Source organism: Elephas maximus, chromosome 8 (genome assembly GCF_024166365.1).
Source record: "Elephas maximus indicus isolate mEleMax1 chromosome 8, mEleMax1 primary haplotype, whole genome shotgun sequence".
NCBI classification, from domain to species: Eukaryota; Metazoa; Chordata; class Mammalia; order Proboscidea; family Elephantidae; genus Elephas; species Elephas maximus.
Window position 1 is genome coordinate 88,659,132 of NC_064826.1, and position 18,536 is coordinate 88,677,667.

An 18,536-nucleotide genomic window follows, 5' to 3' on the forward strand; every position below is an offset into this window, starting at 1 on the left:
CAGTAATGAATGCTGAGGTACGAGTGTGAGGCAAGAGTAATGCTGGCTGTGATGATTAAGGTTATGTGTCAACTTGGCTGGGCCATTCTCAGTGGCTTGGCAGTTATGTAATGATGTAATTTTGCTGTTATTTAATGATATAGTCATCCTCCATTTTGTGATCTGATGTGGTCATCCTTCATTTGCACTTAACACCAATTTTTGCATAACAACCTGGTCTTTGGAACCTAACCATGTGGTGTACTGCTATTTGTAAGGTGTCGGGCTACAAAGAAAAAGAAAAGGAATACTTTTTACTAAGTGTCAGCGCTGGCTATAAAAACCCCCCTAACATATAGCGCTGGGTATAGATGACCTCAACTAATGACACAACAATCTTTCAAGGGTGGCAGCATTACCACCTCCCCTTTGTGATGAAGAAGTCAAGGATCACAGAGGTTGGCCTCAAGGCTTGGCAGCTAACCAGTGGCAACATGGGAATTCCCACCCCTGTCTGCTGGACCCCAAAGCCTTGCTCCCCTTCATATCAAGCAATGCCCTAGATGTTCATCTCTGTGAATGGCTGAACGTGGGGAGGTTTAAAAAAATCATGGATGTCCAGGTCCCACACCAGACTAACTAAAAAAGAAGCCCTGGGAATGGAGACCAGGCATCAGTATTATTTTAAAACTCCCCAGGTGATTCTCATCTGTTGAGAGCCACTGCTCCATCTCCCCCTGGGGTGGGGATGCTAGAGAACAGCGATGCTCACCCACCCTATTCCTCCAAGCCCCCATTCTCTCCCTGGAACGCTCATGAACTGGCACTGCAGAGAGCAGGGAAGGCTCACGTGAGACTGGGTTTGTTTTCTGCTCTTCCCTGCATGTGGGGTGAGGTCACAGCTTTCTGGGTATCTGGAAAGCTGCCAGATCTAGGCCTGCCTGTCTGGCTCAGCCTGCTCTGCCCTGGAACAGGAGACTCAGGTCCTGCCATTGCTGATGGCACTTGTAGGTTGCCACTTGCCAGGGACATTCTGTGGCTTAATATTTCTGTCAAGAAGGTGATCAGTAAAAATGGAACCTGCTCAAAAGAAAGAATAGCTATTAAAACATTGGACTGTCCATGGTGGAGTCTGGAGGCCCGACACTTATTCATACAGCCAGAGAAAGGCCTGGTCTGGGCTTCTGTCCAGAGCTCCTCCAGAACCAGAGCTACTGCTCTTGGCCCAGCCCAGCTATTCTCTTGGTGCTAAGTGGGGTCAAGCACTGGGTTCTGGGATGCCTGTCAAGCTTCGCTTATCCAAGAGCCGATTATCTAGTGGAGGATTGTCCAAGCCCTTTGGCTGTTTCCTCTTCTGCCTCCAGTACATCCCACCTTTTGGTCATTTCACTGCTCATTAGCACCTCCTCCAGAAGGTGACCAGACTAGGAGGAGAAGGTGAAACTCAAACCCAGCCATTTTCCTGCCTGTTAGCAGCTCTTGACGGACTAGCAGGTTGATGCAACTGGCCAAAGCTGGAGCCTCTAGTATCCGTGTCTTCAGCGGCTGTACAGGTTTCCAACCTGTCCAAAAAATAGGCGGTAAAGAGGTAGAATAAGGTGATACTTTCTACCTGTTTCCTTTCTCTGGCATTTAGAAAAAGAGTAGGTGGCCAAAACTGGCATGGCCAAGGGCCTGTACAGTTTCAGGATCCTATAATATCTTGAGGCAATCTTTTTTTCTTTTTTTAAAGAAGAGCTCTTGGGTGTTTAAATAAACCTGATCTCTGGCATCAATAAATTCACCCAGAGAGGACTTTTTGCTAAACAGATTGGTTTTGAATAGTTTCTACAATTCTAACAAGATTTGATGCAGTTGATTTCATGAGCTGGTAGTATGATAGGAATTCGGTAATCATTCTAAAGTCAGCAGTGTGTTTCCTGGTGCACAATTTCCAAACATGTTGCCTTCCATTGTCTGTTGTTGAAGTTTTTGATGCATCTTTTGCTATTAAGATTAGAAGGCTAACTCTTGACTTGAGTCACCTGAGTGAGTGCAAACGCTAACATCATTTTCCTTGTGCCTATTTCCCTGTTCTAACTGCAAGATAAATCAAACTGCACACTCCCTTCAAACACCAGAAAAGCCCCACTGGGATAGAGTTAAAGTGAGGTGGGAAATAAAAGGAAGACAGAGAGGTACATTACTGCAAATACCAAAGCCAACCTCCAATCTGATTTACAGAAATCAAAAGGCATCATATAAAAATGGAAGCTCTAAAAATATCCAATAGATTGCACATTCACTCATTTTAAGGAGGTGAAAAAAAAAAAGTTTTGCCTCAGTGGTATCTGAGTTCAACTCCGAGGCAATGGTTCATTTAGTACAGTACAATTTGTTAGCATTTACTGCCTGTGATAATTTAGAAATCCCCACTGTGAGTTTTCACTGCTTCAGGTAGGGGACCCCGGCTTTCCAAACTGTAAGTTACTTTTAGCAAGTACTGGGGACAGAAGGAAGTGAAATAGAAATCCCAAGCTTAGAGGATCATTTCTCATTCTTCTCTACCCTGTGCTTATTTGCATGGGCATCTGGATAAAAACAGGCTTTATAACATCTCCACCCTTCACCTGACCAACCTGTTTCCTTGTCTTTTGAGAAAACTTCAAAGCCACCTGTCAATCATGCAATAGATGTGACTACAACTCACCCTGATGTTAAATACACATGCTTATTGGAGGGTCAAGCATCACATTTTATGTAATCACATTTTTAAAATGCTTATCTTGAACTTACCAACCCACTTCATTATTCAACCAACTTCTTCTTGAATCAATCAACAACAGAATCTTTAATCAAAAAGGTCAGTACAAGGGTAAATGCTTTAAAACCTCACGAAGACAATGAAAACTATGGAAGCTATATAAACCAGACCATTCATACCTCGGACATAAAATAATTCTAGAGATGTCATACCGATCGTTTCCTCTGAATCCAAAATCAACACACACATAACACGCAACCAGTTTTTTTTTTTTAAAGAAGACAACAGGACTAAATATTTGAAAATGGAACTTTTATTGTGTACCTTCTTTGAATCAGATGCTTTATACACGTATACTCTTTCATCTCATTTAATTCTCCCAGCAGCTTTATGAATTGCCGTCCCATTTTACAGATGAGAAAACCAAGTCTCAGAAATATTAAGTGGTTTGTGTAAGGTAAAACTACTAATTAAGGGCAATTTTGGCATCCAATTTTAAGTCTGCCAGATTCCAAAGCCCCTATTCTTTTCCCAGTGTACTGCCACCCTGTCTGTTTCCCAAGGCACTACACCAGATAATGGCAGTTGTCTCTCTAATCATCTCTCTTTCCCAGTCCCTTCCTCTTCCCCTCTCCCTGTCTTTGCCTGGCTACACACAGTCAGCTATATTTTATTTTCTATGGTTCTAAAAAAAGCTCAGATGAGTAAATACACTTGTAAAAAATATTTGTACTGCTTAATTCTTTAAGAAAGGAGCCCTGGTGGCGTGACGGTTAAGCACTGGGCTGTTAACCGAAAGGTTAGCAGTTCAAACCCACCCAGCAACTCTGCGGGAGAAAGACCTGGCAATCTGTCTAGATTACAGCCTAGAAAACCCTATGAGGCAGTTCTACTCTGTCACATGGGGTCGCTATGAGTCAGAATCAACTCACTAGCACCCAACAATATCAACAACAGTTCTTTAAGAAACAGTTCTAAGAATGAAATTATTGGGTCAGAGTTTGCTCATTTAGATAATAAATTATTGGCAAATTGCCCTCCAGGAAGGTTCTAATTTAAACTCCCACCAACTGAATCTCTAAATTGGTAAGCATTTAGCTAGCTAGCATTCCTCCAATCTTAAGTTTAAAGCCACTATCCAGAGTGGTCTAGAGTAGCATCTGATTGACTGGCAGAGCCAGAATTTCTAAATAAGACTCGTGGGCAGCAATCTGACTGGGTAGAGGTGGAAATGTGTTCTGAAACTACATTTGCATAGCACTTTACATAAAATTGAGAAAACATTCATTTTCCACATCAAAGAATGGGAAGGGGGTGCAAGAGATGAGGCCTTAAAGCCACCCTTGGCCCCATAGGGCAGAAATCTCACAGCCATCATCTGAGAAGACTCAGCAAGGAGGTTAAGCTTCGCTCAGCAAGCTCTCTCCTCCAGGACAAAGGCTTGCAAACCACTCCATTTGTCTCAGTAAATGTACCAGCGTGGCCAGCACATTGCTAACCTCTCTCCCGCCGTTTGAGAGTGAAGCTTCTCCTATTCACTCAGTGGCTCCTATAGAGCCTTCTTGCCAGTTAGTTCCATCTAGAGGCAAGAGAGCCCTGCTTGTAAGAGGTTGTCAGGAATATGCCCAGAATGGAAGCTGAGAGAAATGTGGGAAAAGTTGGAGGGGCCTGTCTCCCTGACAGGAAACTGTGTGGCAGAGGATGGCAGGAAGGGGAACTCCAAGGCCCCCCCAAGGCCACACATGTCCCCTTGAGAGAGAGATACAGAATTCATGTGCTCCAGCTTTCCTAGGGAGGGGTGCAGGTGTCTTACCTGGCCTCAGATGGATTTTACTAGAACCATCTCCTTAGCAATCTTCACAAAGCAGGCAAGCTAAGCAGGCCTCCTCTTCCTCCTTAGCCTAATCAAATCCATCTGGAGACACAGAGGGCATGGCCTCCTGTAATATCCCCTATCCATCTGAATTACCTGGACGGGACCTGGAGTCCTGCCCAAGTTAGTATGAAATTGTCTCCAGCCTCTCTTCTAACACTTACCAGAGCTGGACTGCTTTTTCCTGAGTGGAATGTATCCAAGGTGACATTTATAGGAGTGTGCTGATTTGATCTTACTTCTAGGAAGCAGGGTAAGACTGAGGTCCTTGGCCTTGATAAGGCAGGGCACAAAGGCTGAAGGTTGCTATTTAAACTCAAGCTCCCAACTGAGCAAGTTAATGCCACCAATGTTTACAATCCTTAAAAACCTCTATCATAAGCAGGACAATTGCTACTGCAAGCCCCACAAAGAAACAGACCGCTGTCCACCATCACCTCATTGCAATTTTGGAAGGTCAGAGGTGAAAACTTCAGATATCATTCCATTTTATTTCAAAAGTGTTTATTTTCCAAAATTACTATTTCTCTCTACTGAGCTGCAGTATTTGTTATCTATTAAGTGATCAGAGTAAGCAAATGTTTTCTTTGAGCATTTCCTTCACTCCAAAATTTCAGGGAGAGGAGGTATTCTTAATTACTGTCAGGAAGGTAACTACCGATTATTCTGAAAATCGAAACTAAAATGCAGTGAGATTGATCTGTTCTCTCTGGAAATACTGGTCTTCTCAAGGTTCCCATCTCTCAGGCAAAATGGCTCCTAATTTGACATAACCAAGCCATTTCCCCTTCAGTCGATTCCAACTCATGGCAATCCCATGTGTGTCAGAGTAGAACTGTGCTCCACAGGGTTTTCAATGGCTACGACCTTTTGGAAGTAGATTGCCAGGCCTTTCTTTCTCCCAGGGTGCCTCTGGGTAGACTTGAACCTCCAAGTTAGGTTTGCAGCTGAGGGCACTAACTGTTTGCACCACCCAGGGACTCCTGCTAACTTGACATATTGTGGTAGAAATTTTAGATCCCCCGCTGAAACTGGCAAAACAGTAATGTCTTACTCTTCTAAATACTGGTCCATTTTTCTACAAGGTAGGCTCCATGAGGACAGGGACTGTGTCTGCACTGTCCACCACTGGATCCCAGTCCTAGAGCAAAGTCTCAATAGCCTCTATGCCTATAGCTCTATAGCCTCCATCCATTGGACCTCTATCCGTAGAGCCTCTATCCATTGAGACTCGATCCATAGAGCCTCCATCCATAGAGCCTCCATCCACAGGGCCTTGATAAATATCTGTAGATAAAAATTTGGGGACTACTTCTGCAGTCCCATTTTTTGTTTTCTATTATAATTCAAATAATCTTCCTTTATTTCTCAAATGATGGAGAAAGAAGGAAAACCTTTTTTAACCTAATTTTAAACTCATAACCTATTTCCTTCATTATATTCTTTACCATTTGAAGCAACCAAAACAAGTCTTGGGTCATCATTTTCCCATTAGCGGAGGACAGCAACGGTTCACGCTCTATGAATATTCTTTCCCTTTCCCACAAAGTAATTATCTAAGATTTCTAGCTAGGACAAGGGGGAAAAAAATTGTGTTATTTCCAACCTGAAAACTGCATTGCTCATTAAGGTTGAAAAAGTGACTAGGGCTCAGAGTCCTATGCAAATCAGTCCTGATGAGCCCTTAACTAATCTGTTTACAAACCAGACTGCTAGACAGGCCTCAGTGATTTTCTATCAAAGCAAAGCACTGCTCTTTATGGGCATCTGGCTGTCCCTGAATGGGTAGTTTAAACATAGACTCTTTCCTTCAAAGTAAGATCAAAGGCTTTATTACTCCTAAATGAGTGCATTATTTCCACTTACTACCTTCTTGTTTGCAATTTGTGTTTATTAACAGCACTGTCTCAGGTTTACTCTGTGAATTACTAGTTTCTGAAAACAGTATGGCAGTTTTATGGACCACAGTATACCTTTGTGGAGATTATGTAGCATATAATACAAAGAATGGCCCATCAGATAGGACATTAGGCAAAGAAAATTCTATGCGAAGATGACAATACCTGACCATGCAGAATTCATTTATGATTTTCTTTTTTTCAGAAGGAAACCATCTGGCTTAACAGGGCTAACACAAGATTCCCGACTCTGATGAGCTGGAGATTAGATAACTGTTTGACAGCCTTGAGAATTTTCTTTGAAGTTTGTATTTTTTTTCTTCTCAAGAGAGCCAGTAGGTAAAGCTGTACTGTAGGTGAGGTAGGGCTCCAGAACTGTTCAAGTAGAAGCATAACCAGGTAGTTCCAGAAAAACAACAAGCAGATTGTTTGAAAAAAATAAAATAGTCCAGCATGCAACTAATAGCACTTATTGAATCTTTCTTTTACAGTCCTTGAGCAGTCACTTCCCCCAGGACCTTTGTGGGGATGGAGGTTCTCCGCCCTCCCTGGTCCTGATACCTCGATTAGAACCCTGTCCTTCAATCCTCACCCTCCCATCTGTCTTAGGAGGATGAAGCTGCCAAGAAAATTGCATCTTTTAAGATTTGTGGTGACAGAGGTATACAAGCTGCAGGGTGTCACTAACCTATGAGAGAGGCGAGACTAACCTGCTATGAGTACAGTGCAGCGCAAGGAACATCCAGCCTCCCAGGGGCAGCTTTTAATATTGCCAGCTAGACCAGCCAGGAATTAAATGGCATGGCCAGGAAAGGCCATCATCAGAGATCAAGCCACTGTTGAAAGTCATACCAGTTTTTAATGTTTTGGGGTTTTCTGACATTGAAAAAAAAAAAGCAAGCAAAAATTCACAAAGAATAACAACACATTTGTCAGAACCCCACGGACAGACCCTAACCAACTCGAAATGAGCTGGGCTGAAGTGGCAAGCCAGATAATAGAGAAACTAAACCTATCGTAAATCTTCTCTTTAACAGTCTCTTCCTGCTTATCACCTTCTAAGCTCCTTGATGGCCCAGTTCTGGCATTGCAACCTGGGAAAAAAATAAAAATCAGAGACTATGTATTAAACACCAAGTCAAAAAGGCATTCCTCCATACACAAACAATATCAAAAATTATGTTACGGAGGCTAGAGAATTAAGACATTCAGACCACAAAGTCACAAACACAAAAACAGCTTAATTTGGAGACATTATAACTCCTAGAACTAAGAAGAGGAATGCAGTTTTAAGCAGCAGTGCATTAGGCCATCAGTGCACAATGAAATACGCTCTTAATGAACATTTATGCTGTTATCTACAAGATGGCAGTTGAGGTACAGAATATAAAGATATTCCTTTTCTAGCAGTTGCTTTAGCTTTCATTCTAGTGTAATAGTCTGTCTCCTGTTAATGTTAACTGTTTGCATCTTCTTTGTCTGAAATATGGACTTTTCATCTGTTCGAGACAAAGGGTTGATTCTAGGCAAAAGTAAGAGCAAAATAAATAAGTTAGGTGTTAACTAGTAGAAAAAAAACCAAATTAGCACAAATAAGCTATCAGGTCTCCCTGGTCATCGTGGCTCATTAAAGGAAGAAAACTAAACCAAGCAAGGAGAATGAATCATGTTTGGCACTTATAGAGAGCAGGCCTCGGGTCAGGGTTAAGGTCATTAAGAGGAGGAGAGAGGAAAGAGATGAAAGCCACATTAGCTCTTGAGGTCTCTGAGATTGGAAACCCTAAGACGAAATTTCTGGAAAAGGCCTCTAAAGATACCATAGAATATTTCAAATTCTAATCGTAAATGGGATGAAAATTAAGTTCAACGTGCATGAAACAAATGTAAAAACACGGTGAACTTGATATCATCTGAACTCAGGCTGCTGAGAGGATCAGAAAAGCTCTGGCAGGAGGAGAATTAACTCTTTCAGGGCACAAGGCTATCTCTTAATGGTGCTGGAGGAGTAATTCTCCTCTGCAAGGCCTAGGCCATTCATTTTTATAAGGAGAACTGAGAACAACCATGCCCGATTTCATAGGATTCAAGGGAAAGATTTTTATTTTTGGACTTGACAATGTCAGTGAGAGGTTTTCTATTCTAAAACACTGGAACTGAAACAATATTTGTTCTAATCTCCAATAATCCCAACTCCAAACTATTTTAGGCATTTATCATTTTTAAGGACGAAGGCAAATGCCAGATTTTGTCCTTTTGAAGATAAAATGCTACACTCAGAAAGTCATGGGATTTGCATATACAGCCAAGGCTGAGAAACACACCCCAAACCTGCCCTTTGGTTTTATGAGCCTGGCTGTGAGGAAGGTTTCCAGAGTCTCTCCCTCTGCCAATGTCATTATTTTATAGAGAGGCCTGCCAAAATGTGGCTCGTAGCTAAGCTTGTGTGTCAGGTTTATTCAAGTGGCTCATTCTAGATGAGCTCTCTTGCCATCTCTTTACCAGGCATGACAGACCATCATTAATAAAAATGTATTGATCTCTGAATCTATTCCCAGCTATAAAAAGAAACCCCTAATAAATGAGATGGCTATATGAGCAATAAATAATCCCTAACCAGAGAGAGTCCAGAAACTGTCAGAAGCACTTGCCTCACATTTTCTTAAATCCTTAACTAAGGAGGAATCGGAATGCTAGAGCTAAAACAAACCACGGGGATCTGTGCGATGCCCTCGTTTTAAAGAAGAGAACACAAGACCACAACATCGCACAGGTTAGTGCTGACCTAGGGCTAGAGCTCAGCTCTCCCGTCTCCCAGCCCAGGGACAGTTCCTGAAACCAAGACATTTGAAAGCATTCCCTGTAGACTGGTTGCAAAGTGCTTCTGCTTTACTGTATCTTCCTGCTAAGGTTCTGATAATTCTCACCTAAATGAAGAAGTCTTCATCCTTTTTAGGTATTCTTGAAAGATTAAATGATGAATACAATTCAAGAGTAAAAGGTCACCCTCAATCTGCCTGCCACCCACAAGACTCCAGTAGGCATTGGTGCCATGGACATGCTAGTTTATGGGTCTGACACCTTGTGTGGAGCATTACAGACCCCTATGATGTCCTTAAGCTCCCTCTTCCATTGAATTAAAGATGGCTAAAAACCCTACTGGGGCTGACAGCTCCCCATGGGCTGACCAGTTGAGAAGGCTCAAGGGTGCAGTTGCTGCAGCTGAGGCTGGTAGTAACTCTTGCTGCTTGCCTGAGCAGTAGCAGGCTTCTGACAGTAGCCCGGACAGAACTTATGCACGTGGATAACAGTGCCCCATTCTCGGCCCAGATTTGCCTTTCTCCCCTGTACAAAGTGGACAGATTGTGCACATTCTTGTTTGCTTAGAAAACAAGATCAAAATCTGTGCAATGAGAAGAATGGCCAGCGAGCTGGCCCAGTCTATTTGGGGTTCACTTAAATTTGGACCCAGCTGGGGCTGACCGTATGCTCCACTATAACGGTGTCAGATCAATAAAATAGCAAAGACTCTCAAACACCTAACTGCACAGAATCCCTTGATTAAATCAAACCTGTATTATTGTGAGATTCACCTTCAGAGGTCTATGTAGCATGTTATAAAACATTACACTTAGAACTGCTGTGTTCCATAAAGGGAAATCTGTGTGCGCTTTATCTGCATGCAAGTTGATGTTTAAAGCTTATAAAAGATTAGACTAAAGCTCGCTACCAAAAAATGCATACTTTTTTTCCCCCAGAAGTTTCTTCAGTCCGTTTCAACAGGATAAGGCAACGTTTTCACTCAGAAAAGTCTGTAAAAGATTCTGAAAGGTTTCTTGGGCAACTGGGTGTAACAAATTGCATCCATTTATAACCCCAAGTAAAATAAACTTGGTCTGCTAGGCAAGACTCTTCATAAAAAAGTGTACGTAGTTAGTAGGTCATGTATTTTCACTCAGTCACTCATTCAAACATTTATTGAGCTCCTACTCAATGCCAGGAATTCCTGAGTGGTGCGAATGGTTAATATACTTGGCTGCTAACCAAAAGGTTGGAGGTGCCTCAGAAGAAAGGCCTGGTGATCTTCTTTAGGAAAATCGGCCACTGAAAACCCTACGGAGCACAGTTCTACTCTGACACACGAGGTCAGCATGAGTAGAAACCGACCTGATGGCAACTGGTTTGTTTTTCACTCAATGCCAGGTGCTGAACTCAACATGGGGACTCAAAGCTGAATACGACCCGTTCTCTGCCTTAAAGAAAACACAGTCTGGTGTGGAAGACCGATAGGGAAACCGGCAAATATAATGTAATAGAATCAGTCCTCTGATATGTGAGGTAAGCAAGGCGCTACGAGAAAACAGATGAGGGGAAATGGCTCAGCCTAAGGTGGCTGAGGAGGCTTTCCAGAAGATATGGTGCCTGAGTAGGTCAGCCAGGAGGGGCGGCGAAGGGCACTTCCGGTGGACGAAATGGTATGCGCAAAGGCACTGAGGTATGAGAAGCATGACATGTTTGGGAAGTGGCAAGTGCTGTGATCCACAGGGAAACCCTGGTGGCATAGCGGTTAAGTGCTGCGGCTGCTAACCAAAGGGTCGGCAGTTCGAATCTTCCAGGCGCTCCTTGGAAATTCCATGGGGCATTCTACTCTGTCCTATAGGGTCACTATGAGTTGGAATCAACTCGATGGCACTGGGTTTGGTTTGGTTTGGTGATCCACAGCATTTGGCACACAGGTGCATTAAAGGAAGTGAAGGGCAATGGTTTTGGTGAAGTAACATAGGAGCCAGACCACAAAGGGCCTTGAACACCATGCTTAGGAGTCAGACGTCATCCTAGGATAAAGGATTTTAAGGGAATGGCTGGACTGGATTTCATTCTTAGAAAGACCTCTCTCATAGCAGCATGAAGGATGAATTGGGGAAGAACAAGATTGGTGGCCAAGAAGCAGCAGTATAATCTGTAGAGATGGGAAGATAAGTGGCTGTCTGGAGCTGGGGGTCGGAGGTGGGAAGAGAAGCGGGAGTGACTGCAAATGGGCACAAGGAATTTTTTGAAGGTGATGGAATTGTTCTACAATTGGATTGTGGTGATGGTTGTACAATTGTAAATTTTACCAAAAAACCATTAAATCGTATGCTTAAAACAAGTAAATTTTATGTGTGTAAATTACACCTTAATAGAGTTGTAGGAAAAAAAAGAAGCAATTGCAAAGATACCAAAGTATCCTAGACAGGAATCAGTGGGGGCTTGAAATAGGCACTAGAGATTTAGAATTAGCTATGGAGAGTGGATGGAGGAGCAAGATGAATGAAAGATGGCTCCTGGAATCCTGGTGGACAGGGAGCAGGAGGAGAAGCAGGTCTAGCTGGGACGACGAGCTCACATTTTGATATGCTGGGTTTGAGGTACCTGTGGAACACACACCAGGGTTTCTCAAACTTGGCATTATTGACCTTTTGGGCTAGATAATTCTTTGTTGTGGGGACTGTCCTGAGCATTGTAGGATGTTTAGTAGCACCCCTGGCCTCTAATCACTAGATGCCAGAAGCATCCCCCTCCCCAGTGTGACAATGAAAAATATCTCCAGCCATTGCCAAATGTCCCCTGGGGGCAAAACTGCCCCCGTTTAGAACCATTGATATACAGAGAAAAATCTCATGATTTTTTCCTTAGTTTTTTAAAAGTTAAGAAATAGCTCAGACATCATAAAATTCACCATTTAAAAGGGTACACTTTGATGGTTTTTAATATGTTCACTAAGTTGTACAACCCTCACCACTATCTAATTCCAGAACATTTCCACCATCCCAAAAAAGAAACTCCACACCCATTCACGGTCACTCCTCTTTTCCCTCTCACCCCTCAGCCCCTGGCAGCCACTGATCTACCTTCTGCCTCTACGGTCTTGCCTATTGTGGACATTTCACATAAATGGAATCATGCAATAAGTGGTCTTTGGTATCTGGCTTCTTTCACCTCGCATGTTTTCAAGGTTCATCCATGTTGCAGCATGTCTGGACAATTTATTCCTTCTTATGGCTGAATAGTATTTCATTTTATGTATGTGGGACAAAGAATAGGTTTTTGTCTCTAGTTTCTAAAAACAACCTGAGCAATCCAGGGGCTTTGGTTTTATAAAACGGCCAGGCAACACTTAAACATATACAAATGAGTTGGGAGCACCAGACCAACTCATTGCCTTGGCAACGGACCTCAGGGAGGGAGGGAGCATGAGCCCTCAGAAGAAACCAACACCCCCTCCCCTTCTGAGGCTTGATGTTTGTCCATGTAGCATGTCACTTGGGCTTTGGGCTATAAAAATGGCTGGGTGAGGGACCTTGGGATCCCTCAGCTATGTGTGTGTTAGTGGAGAGGATGTGCAGCAGAAGTTCTCAGCCCACCTAATTAAGCCTACTTGGCCGGGGTGACCAGTAGAAGGTACGCCCCTTTTATGTCCCTCACCCATGGTGCCAGGTGGAGGCATGCGTGGAAGAGTTCTTTATCTCCACAGGGACAGCTTCCAGAAGCCAGGGCAGACTGGCACGTCATGTAGCTACCCCTTGGAGTTCCTCATCTATTGTGCACAGCACGATGTACATAGAAGTTTTCTATCTCTTTCTGGACAGCTTGAGAGCCACGGGGCAGAGGGAAATGACACCGCTCTCATGTTGTATGCTGTCTGCTTCTTTTTGTAAGTAATAAAAGCTACTTTCCTGAAAGGACATGATATTAGTGGAGGACTCCCATTTAGTGATTGGTCCTTTGTCTAATGGCCTTCTGGCTGAGACAAACTGTGTCTTGCAATGTATATACATTTTGTTTGTCATTTCATCAGCTGATGGGCTTCTGGGCTGTTTACACTTTTGGGCTATTATGAGTAATGCTACTACGAACATTCATGTATGGCAGACATATGTTCGCATTTCTCTTGAAGGTATGCCTAGGAGTGGAATTGCTGGGTCATATGGTAACTCTAAGGGGCCCTGGTGGTGCAGTGGCTAAGTACTCGGCTGCTAACCAAAAGGTCGGTGGTTAGAATCCATCAGCTGCTCCGAAGGAGAACGATGGGGCAGTCTGCTTCCGTAAAGATTACAGCCTTGGAAACCCTACAGGGCAGTTCTACTCTGTCCTATAGGGTTGGTATGAGCTGGAATTCACTCGAGGGCAAAGTGTTTGTTTTTTTTGGTTTATGGTAACTCTATGTTTAACCTTTTGAGGAACTGCCAAACTGTTTCCCTCCCCTCTCACTTACTCAAAGACATCGCTTAGCAAGTGTTCCTTTTCTTTCTTGCATCATTACTTTTCCCCTCTTTATTGGATCTTTCCACTCCAATCAGCAAAAATCTGGTATCTCCCATCTTAAAAATATAACAATAAAACGTCCCTTGACCCCATCCATATTCCCTGCCAATGTCTATCCCATCTGTCTGTTTCCTTTTATGGCAAAGGTCCTCAAAAGTCGTCTCTACTCATTGCTTCCAATTCTTATCCTCTATTCTCTCATTCTCAATCAGGCTCTCATTTCCAACACTCCACCAAAACTCTTGTCAAAGTCCCCACGTCTTGTATTTTGCCAAATCCAAATTATCACTTCTCAGCCCTTGTATTACTCAATTTATCAATAGCTTTTGATACAGCTAATTATTCCCTCCTTAAAATACTTCCTTCATTTGGCTTCCAGGACACCATGCTCATTTCTTCCCCTACCTTACTGGTCACTCCTCTTCAGTCTTATTTGCTGGTTCTGCCTCATTTTTCCAACCACCAAAAGTTTAAGGGTTACACAGGGCTCAGTCCGTGGACCTCTGCTTTTCTCTATTTAGATGTCTATTCCCAGTACCCAGCGCCGTCGAGTCGTTTCCGACTCATAGTGACCCTATAGGACAGAGTAGAACTGCCCCATAGAGTTTCCAAGGAGCGCCTGGTGGGTTCGAAACTGCCAACCCTTTGGTTTGCAGCCGTATTAGGCATCTCACTATAACACAAACTGCTTCTCCCACAATCTTCGCAACATAGTAAATGGCAACTCCTTCCTTCCACTCTCAGGTCATCAACCCTGGAGTCATCCTGTACTCCTTCCTTTCTCACCCATCCATCAGTTGGAGGCTCTTTTATTTTCAGAATCTGACCCTTCTTGCCACCCCCACCATTAATACTCCGGTGCAAGCCACCACCATCTCTCATCTGGATTATTACATGTGTCTCCTAGTTGGTCTCCTTGCTTCTATCCTTCTCCCTACAATCTGTTCTCCACATAGCATCCAGGCTGATTCCTTTAAAAACGGTCAGATCACATTAACCCTCTGAACGAAATCCTCCATTGGCTGGCTGTGACAGATTGTTTGCAACATGGCCATCATAACGTCCCTCTTGGTGTCCACGCACTAATGCAGTCCCTTCCTGCACTGACTGTGGGCTTGGATATGTGACTTGCTTTAGCCAATGGTACAATACAAAGTGAGCAGACGTTTGAAAAGGGCTTGCACACTGGAATTTGTACTATGTTGCTGCTGGGAACCCTTCTGCCACCATGGGAAAAAACTCAGTCTACCCTCCTGGAATGAGTGACCACGTGGAGAGAAGCCCCAGCCTTTCTAGTTGTCACAGTTGAGTGAGGCCAAACTAGATCCACCAGCTCCAAATGAGCTGGCCCAGTCCAGAAGATTAGTATAGCAAACCAGAGAAATCTTGAAAAATAATAAACGTGTTAAGCCATTAAATTTTGGGATGGTTTGTTACACAGCAAAAGCTGATACATTGCCCGTTCCACTCAATAAAAGCCAATGTCCTAACATAGCCTGCAAGGCCCTACATGATATTTTTTGTGTGTGTTTTAGGTGAAAGTTTACATAGCAAGTTATGTTCCCATCTAACAATTTTTATACAACTTGTTCCATGACTTTGGTTACATTTTCCACAATTTGTCAACATTCTCATTATTATCTTTTTTTTTTTTTTTGGTTGTTGTTGTTGTTCTATTCCCATTAATCTAGTTTCCTTGCCTCTCCTTAGCTTCTCATCTTTGTTTTAGGATAAATGTTGGTTGATTAATGTAATGGAGCACAGTATTCACGGGTGATAAAAATTGTTTATTTTATAAGCTAATCTCTTATCCTGATGAAAGATGACCACTGGGAGTGGCTTCAGTTCCAAGTTCAAAGGGTATCTTAGGGCAATAATCTTGGGGGTTCCTCTAGTTTCTATTGGTCCAGTAAGTCTGGCCATTTTAAGGAGTTTGAGTTTTGTTCTACATTTTTCTCCAGGACCTTCTATTGTGTCCCTGGTCAGAACGGTCTGTAGTGGTAGCTGGGTACCATCTAGTTCTGGGCTCAGGCGAGAAGTGGCTGTGGTTAGCCCTATAGACTAATTTTTTCCTCGGGTCTTTGGTTTCCTTCACTTTCCTTTGTTCCAGATGGGAAGAGATCCTTAGTTGTATCTTAGATGGCTGCCCGCAAGCTTTTAAGACCTCAGACGCTACTCACCAACCTACAATGTAGAACACTATCTTTATAAGCTATGTTATGCCAGCTGGCCTAGATGTCCCCCGAGACTATGGTCCTGAGCTTTCAAACCAGTAATTCAGTCCCATGAGGTGTTTGGATAAGCCTAGGAAGTTTCCTTGACTGTGCCCCATGTGCCCTATTATATATATGAATATATATACGCAGCACACATAAACATGTACACTCATATGCCAGCAGATACACCTGTACATGCATGCTCATATACTCACATGTGTGTACCTATACCCGTATATGTATACACGTCTATCTATGTAACCACAAATATATTTTATTGGTTGTTACTATTGTTGTTTTAAGGATTTCATTTTATTTGGCTCCACAGTTAACAACCATGGAAGCAGCAGTGGAAGAAATCAAATGATGTATTGCACAGGGCAAATCTGCTGCAAAAGACCTCTTTAAATTGTTAAAAAGCCAAGACGTCACTTTGAGGACTAAGGTACATCTGACCCAAGCCATGGTATTTTCAATTGCCTCATATGCATGTGAAAGCTGGACGATGAATAAGGAAGACTCAAGAACTGATACCCTTGAATTATGGTGTTGGCCAGAATATTGAATATACCATTGACTGCCAGAAGGAAGAACAAACATGTCTTGGAAGTATATCCGGAATGCTCCTTAGAAACGAGGAGGGCAAGACTTTGTTTCACATACTTTGGACATGTTATCGGGAGACACCAGTCTCTGGAGAAGGACATCATGCTTGGTAAGGTAGAGGGTCAGTGAAAAAGAAGACACTGGACAAGATGGACTGACACAGTGGCTGCAACAATGGGCTCAAACATATCAACGATTGTGAGGATGGCATATGACTGCATGGTGTTTCATTCTGTTGTACACAGAGTTGCCATGAGTTGGAACTGTTTCTACAGCACTTAACGACATTATTATTGTTGTAAAATCGTTTATTACAGTTTTTACTGAAACTGTCCCTTATTAGTACTTCTTAGCATCTTCATTTACTTTGGACAAGTTGCATAGACTTCAACATATTGTGTATTACCTTGCCTATCACCAAAAATAACAAGTTCCTACTACCTAGGAAGTGGTTCCACTTCCCGCCCCCTTTCATCCCTGGTAACCATCAAAGAAAGTTGCTTTCTGTGTGCATACCAATTCTTGATTTTTTTTTTATAAAAATGCCATACAATATTTGTCCTTTTGTGACTGATTTCAATCAGCATAACGTCTGCCAGATTCACCCATGTTATGTTTCATAGAGCCTCATTGTTCTTCATAGTTGCGTAGTATTCCATGGTGTGTATGTACCACAAATTTGTTTATCCATTCATCTGTTGATAGGTACTTAGGTTGGTTTCACCATTTTGCTATTATGAATAATGCTGCACTGTCTATTTGTGTCACTACTCTTATTTCTCCAGGATATATACCTAGGAGTGGGATTGCTGGATCATAAAGTATTTCTATTTCTAGCTTTTTGAGGAAACAGCAAATGGTTTTTCATAGTGGTTGTACCATTTTATATTCCCACGAGCAATGTAGAAGAGTTCTAGTTCCTACACATCCTTGCCAGAATTTGCTGTTTTCTTTTTCTTTTTGATCATTGCCATTTTGCAGGGTGAAGTAGTATCTCATTGTTGTTTTAATTTGCATCTAATTGCTAATGATCATGAGCATCTAGTCATGTATCTGTTGGCCACCTGAATGTCCTCTTCATTGAAGTGTCTGTTCATGTCCTTTGCCCATTTTTTGATTGGATTGTCTTTTTGTTGTTGAGTTGTTGAAGTTTTCTATGTATTTTAGAGATTAGACCCTTATCAGGTATGTTTTTGCCAAAGGTTTTTTTTCCAGTCTTTAGGTTCTCTTTTTACTGTCTTGGTAAAGTCTTCTGATGAGCCTAGGTATTTACTTTTTAGGAGGGCCCAGTTATCTAATTTATCTTCTGTCATTTGTGCATTTTTTGTTTTGTTTGATATTCTATTTATGCCAAGGATTAGGTTCCCTAGTTCTGACCCTACGTTTTCTTTCAGCAACTTTACAGTTTTACACCTTTAACATTTAGCCATTTTGAGTTAGTTTTTGTGCATAGTTATGGATCATTTTATCTACACATGGATATCCAGTTTTGCCAGCACCATTTGTTGAAGAGACTGTTTCTTTCCCATTGAATGAAATTGGACCCTTTGTTGAAGATCAGCTGTCCACAGATGGATGGATTTACTTCTGGTTCTCAATTCTATTCCATTGGTCTATGTGTTTGTCTTTGAACCAGTACCTGGCAGTTTTGATTACCGTGGCTATATAGTAAGTTTTGAGATCAGGAAGCAAGAGGCCTCCTACTCTGTTCTTCAGCCCTACATGATTTGGCTCCCTTGCCATTCCTCATATCTAGTATCTACCTCGGGGCCTTTGTACTTTCTGTTCTCCAATGCCTGGGATGCTCCTTAGAAGTGAGGGTAGCCAAGACTTTATCTCACTTACTTTGGACATATTATCAGGAGGGACCAATCCTGGAGAAGGATATCATGCTTGGTAAAAGCACAGGGTCAGGGAAA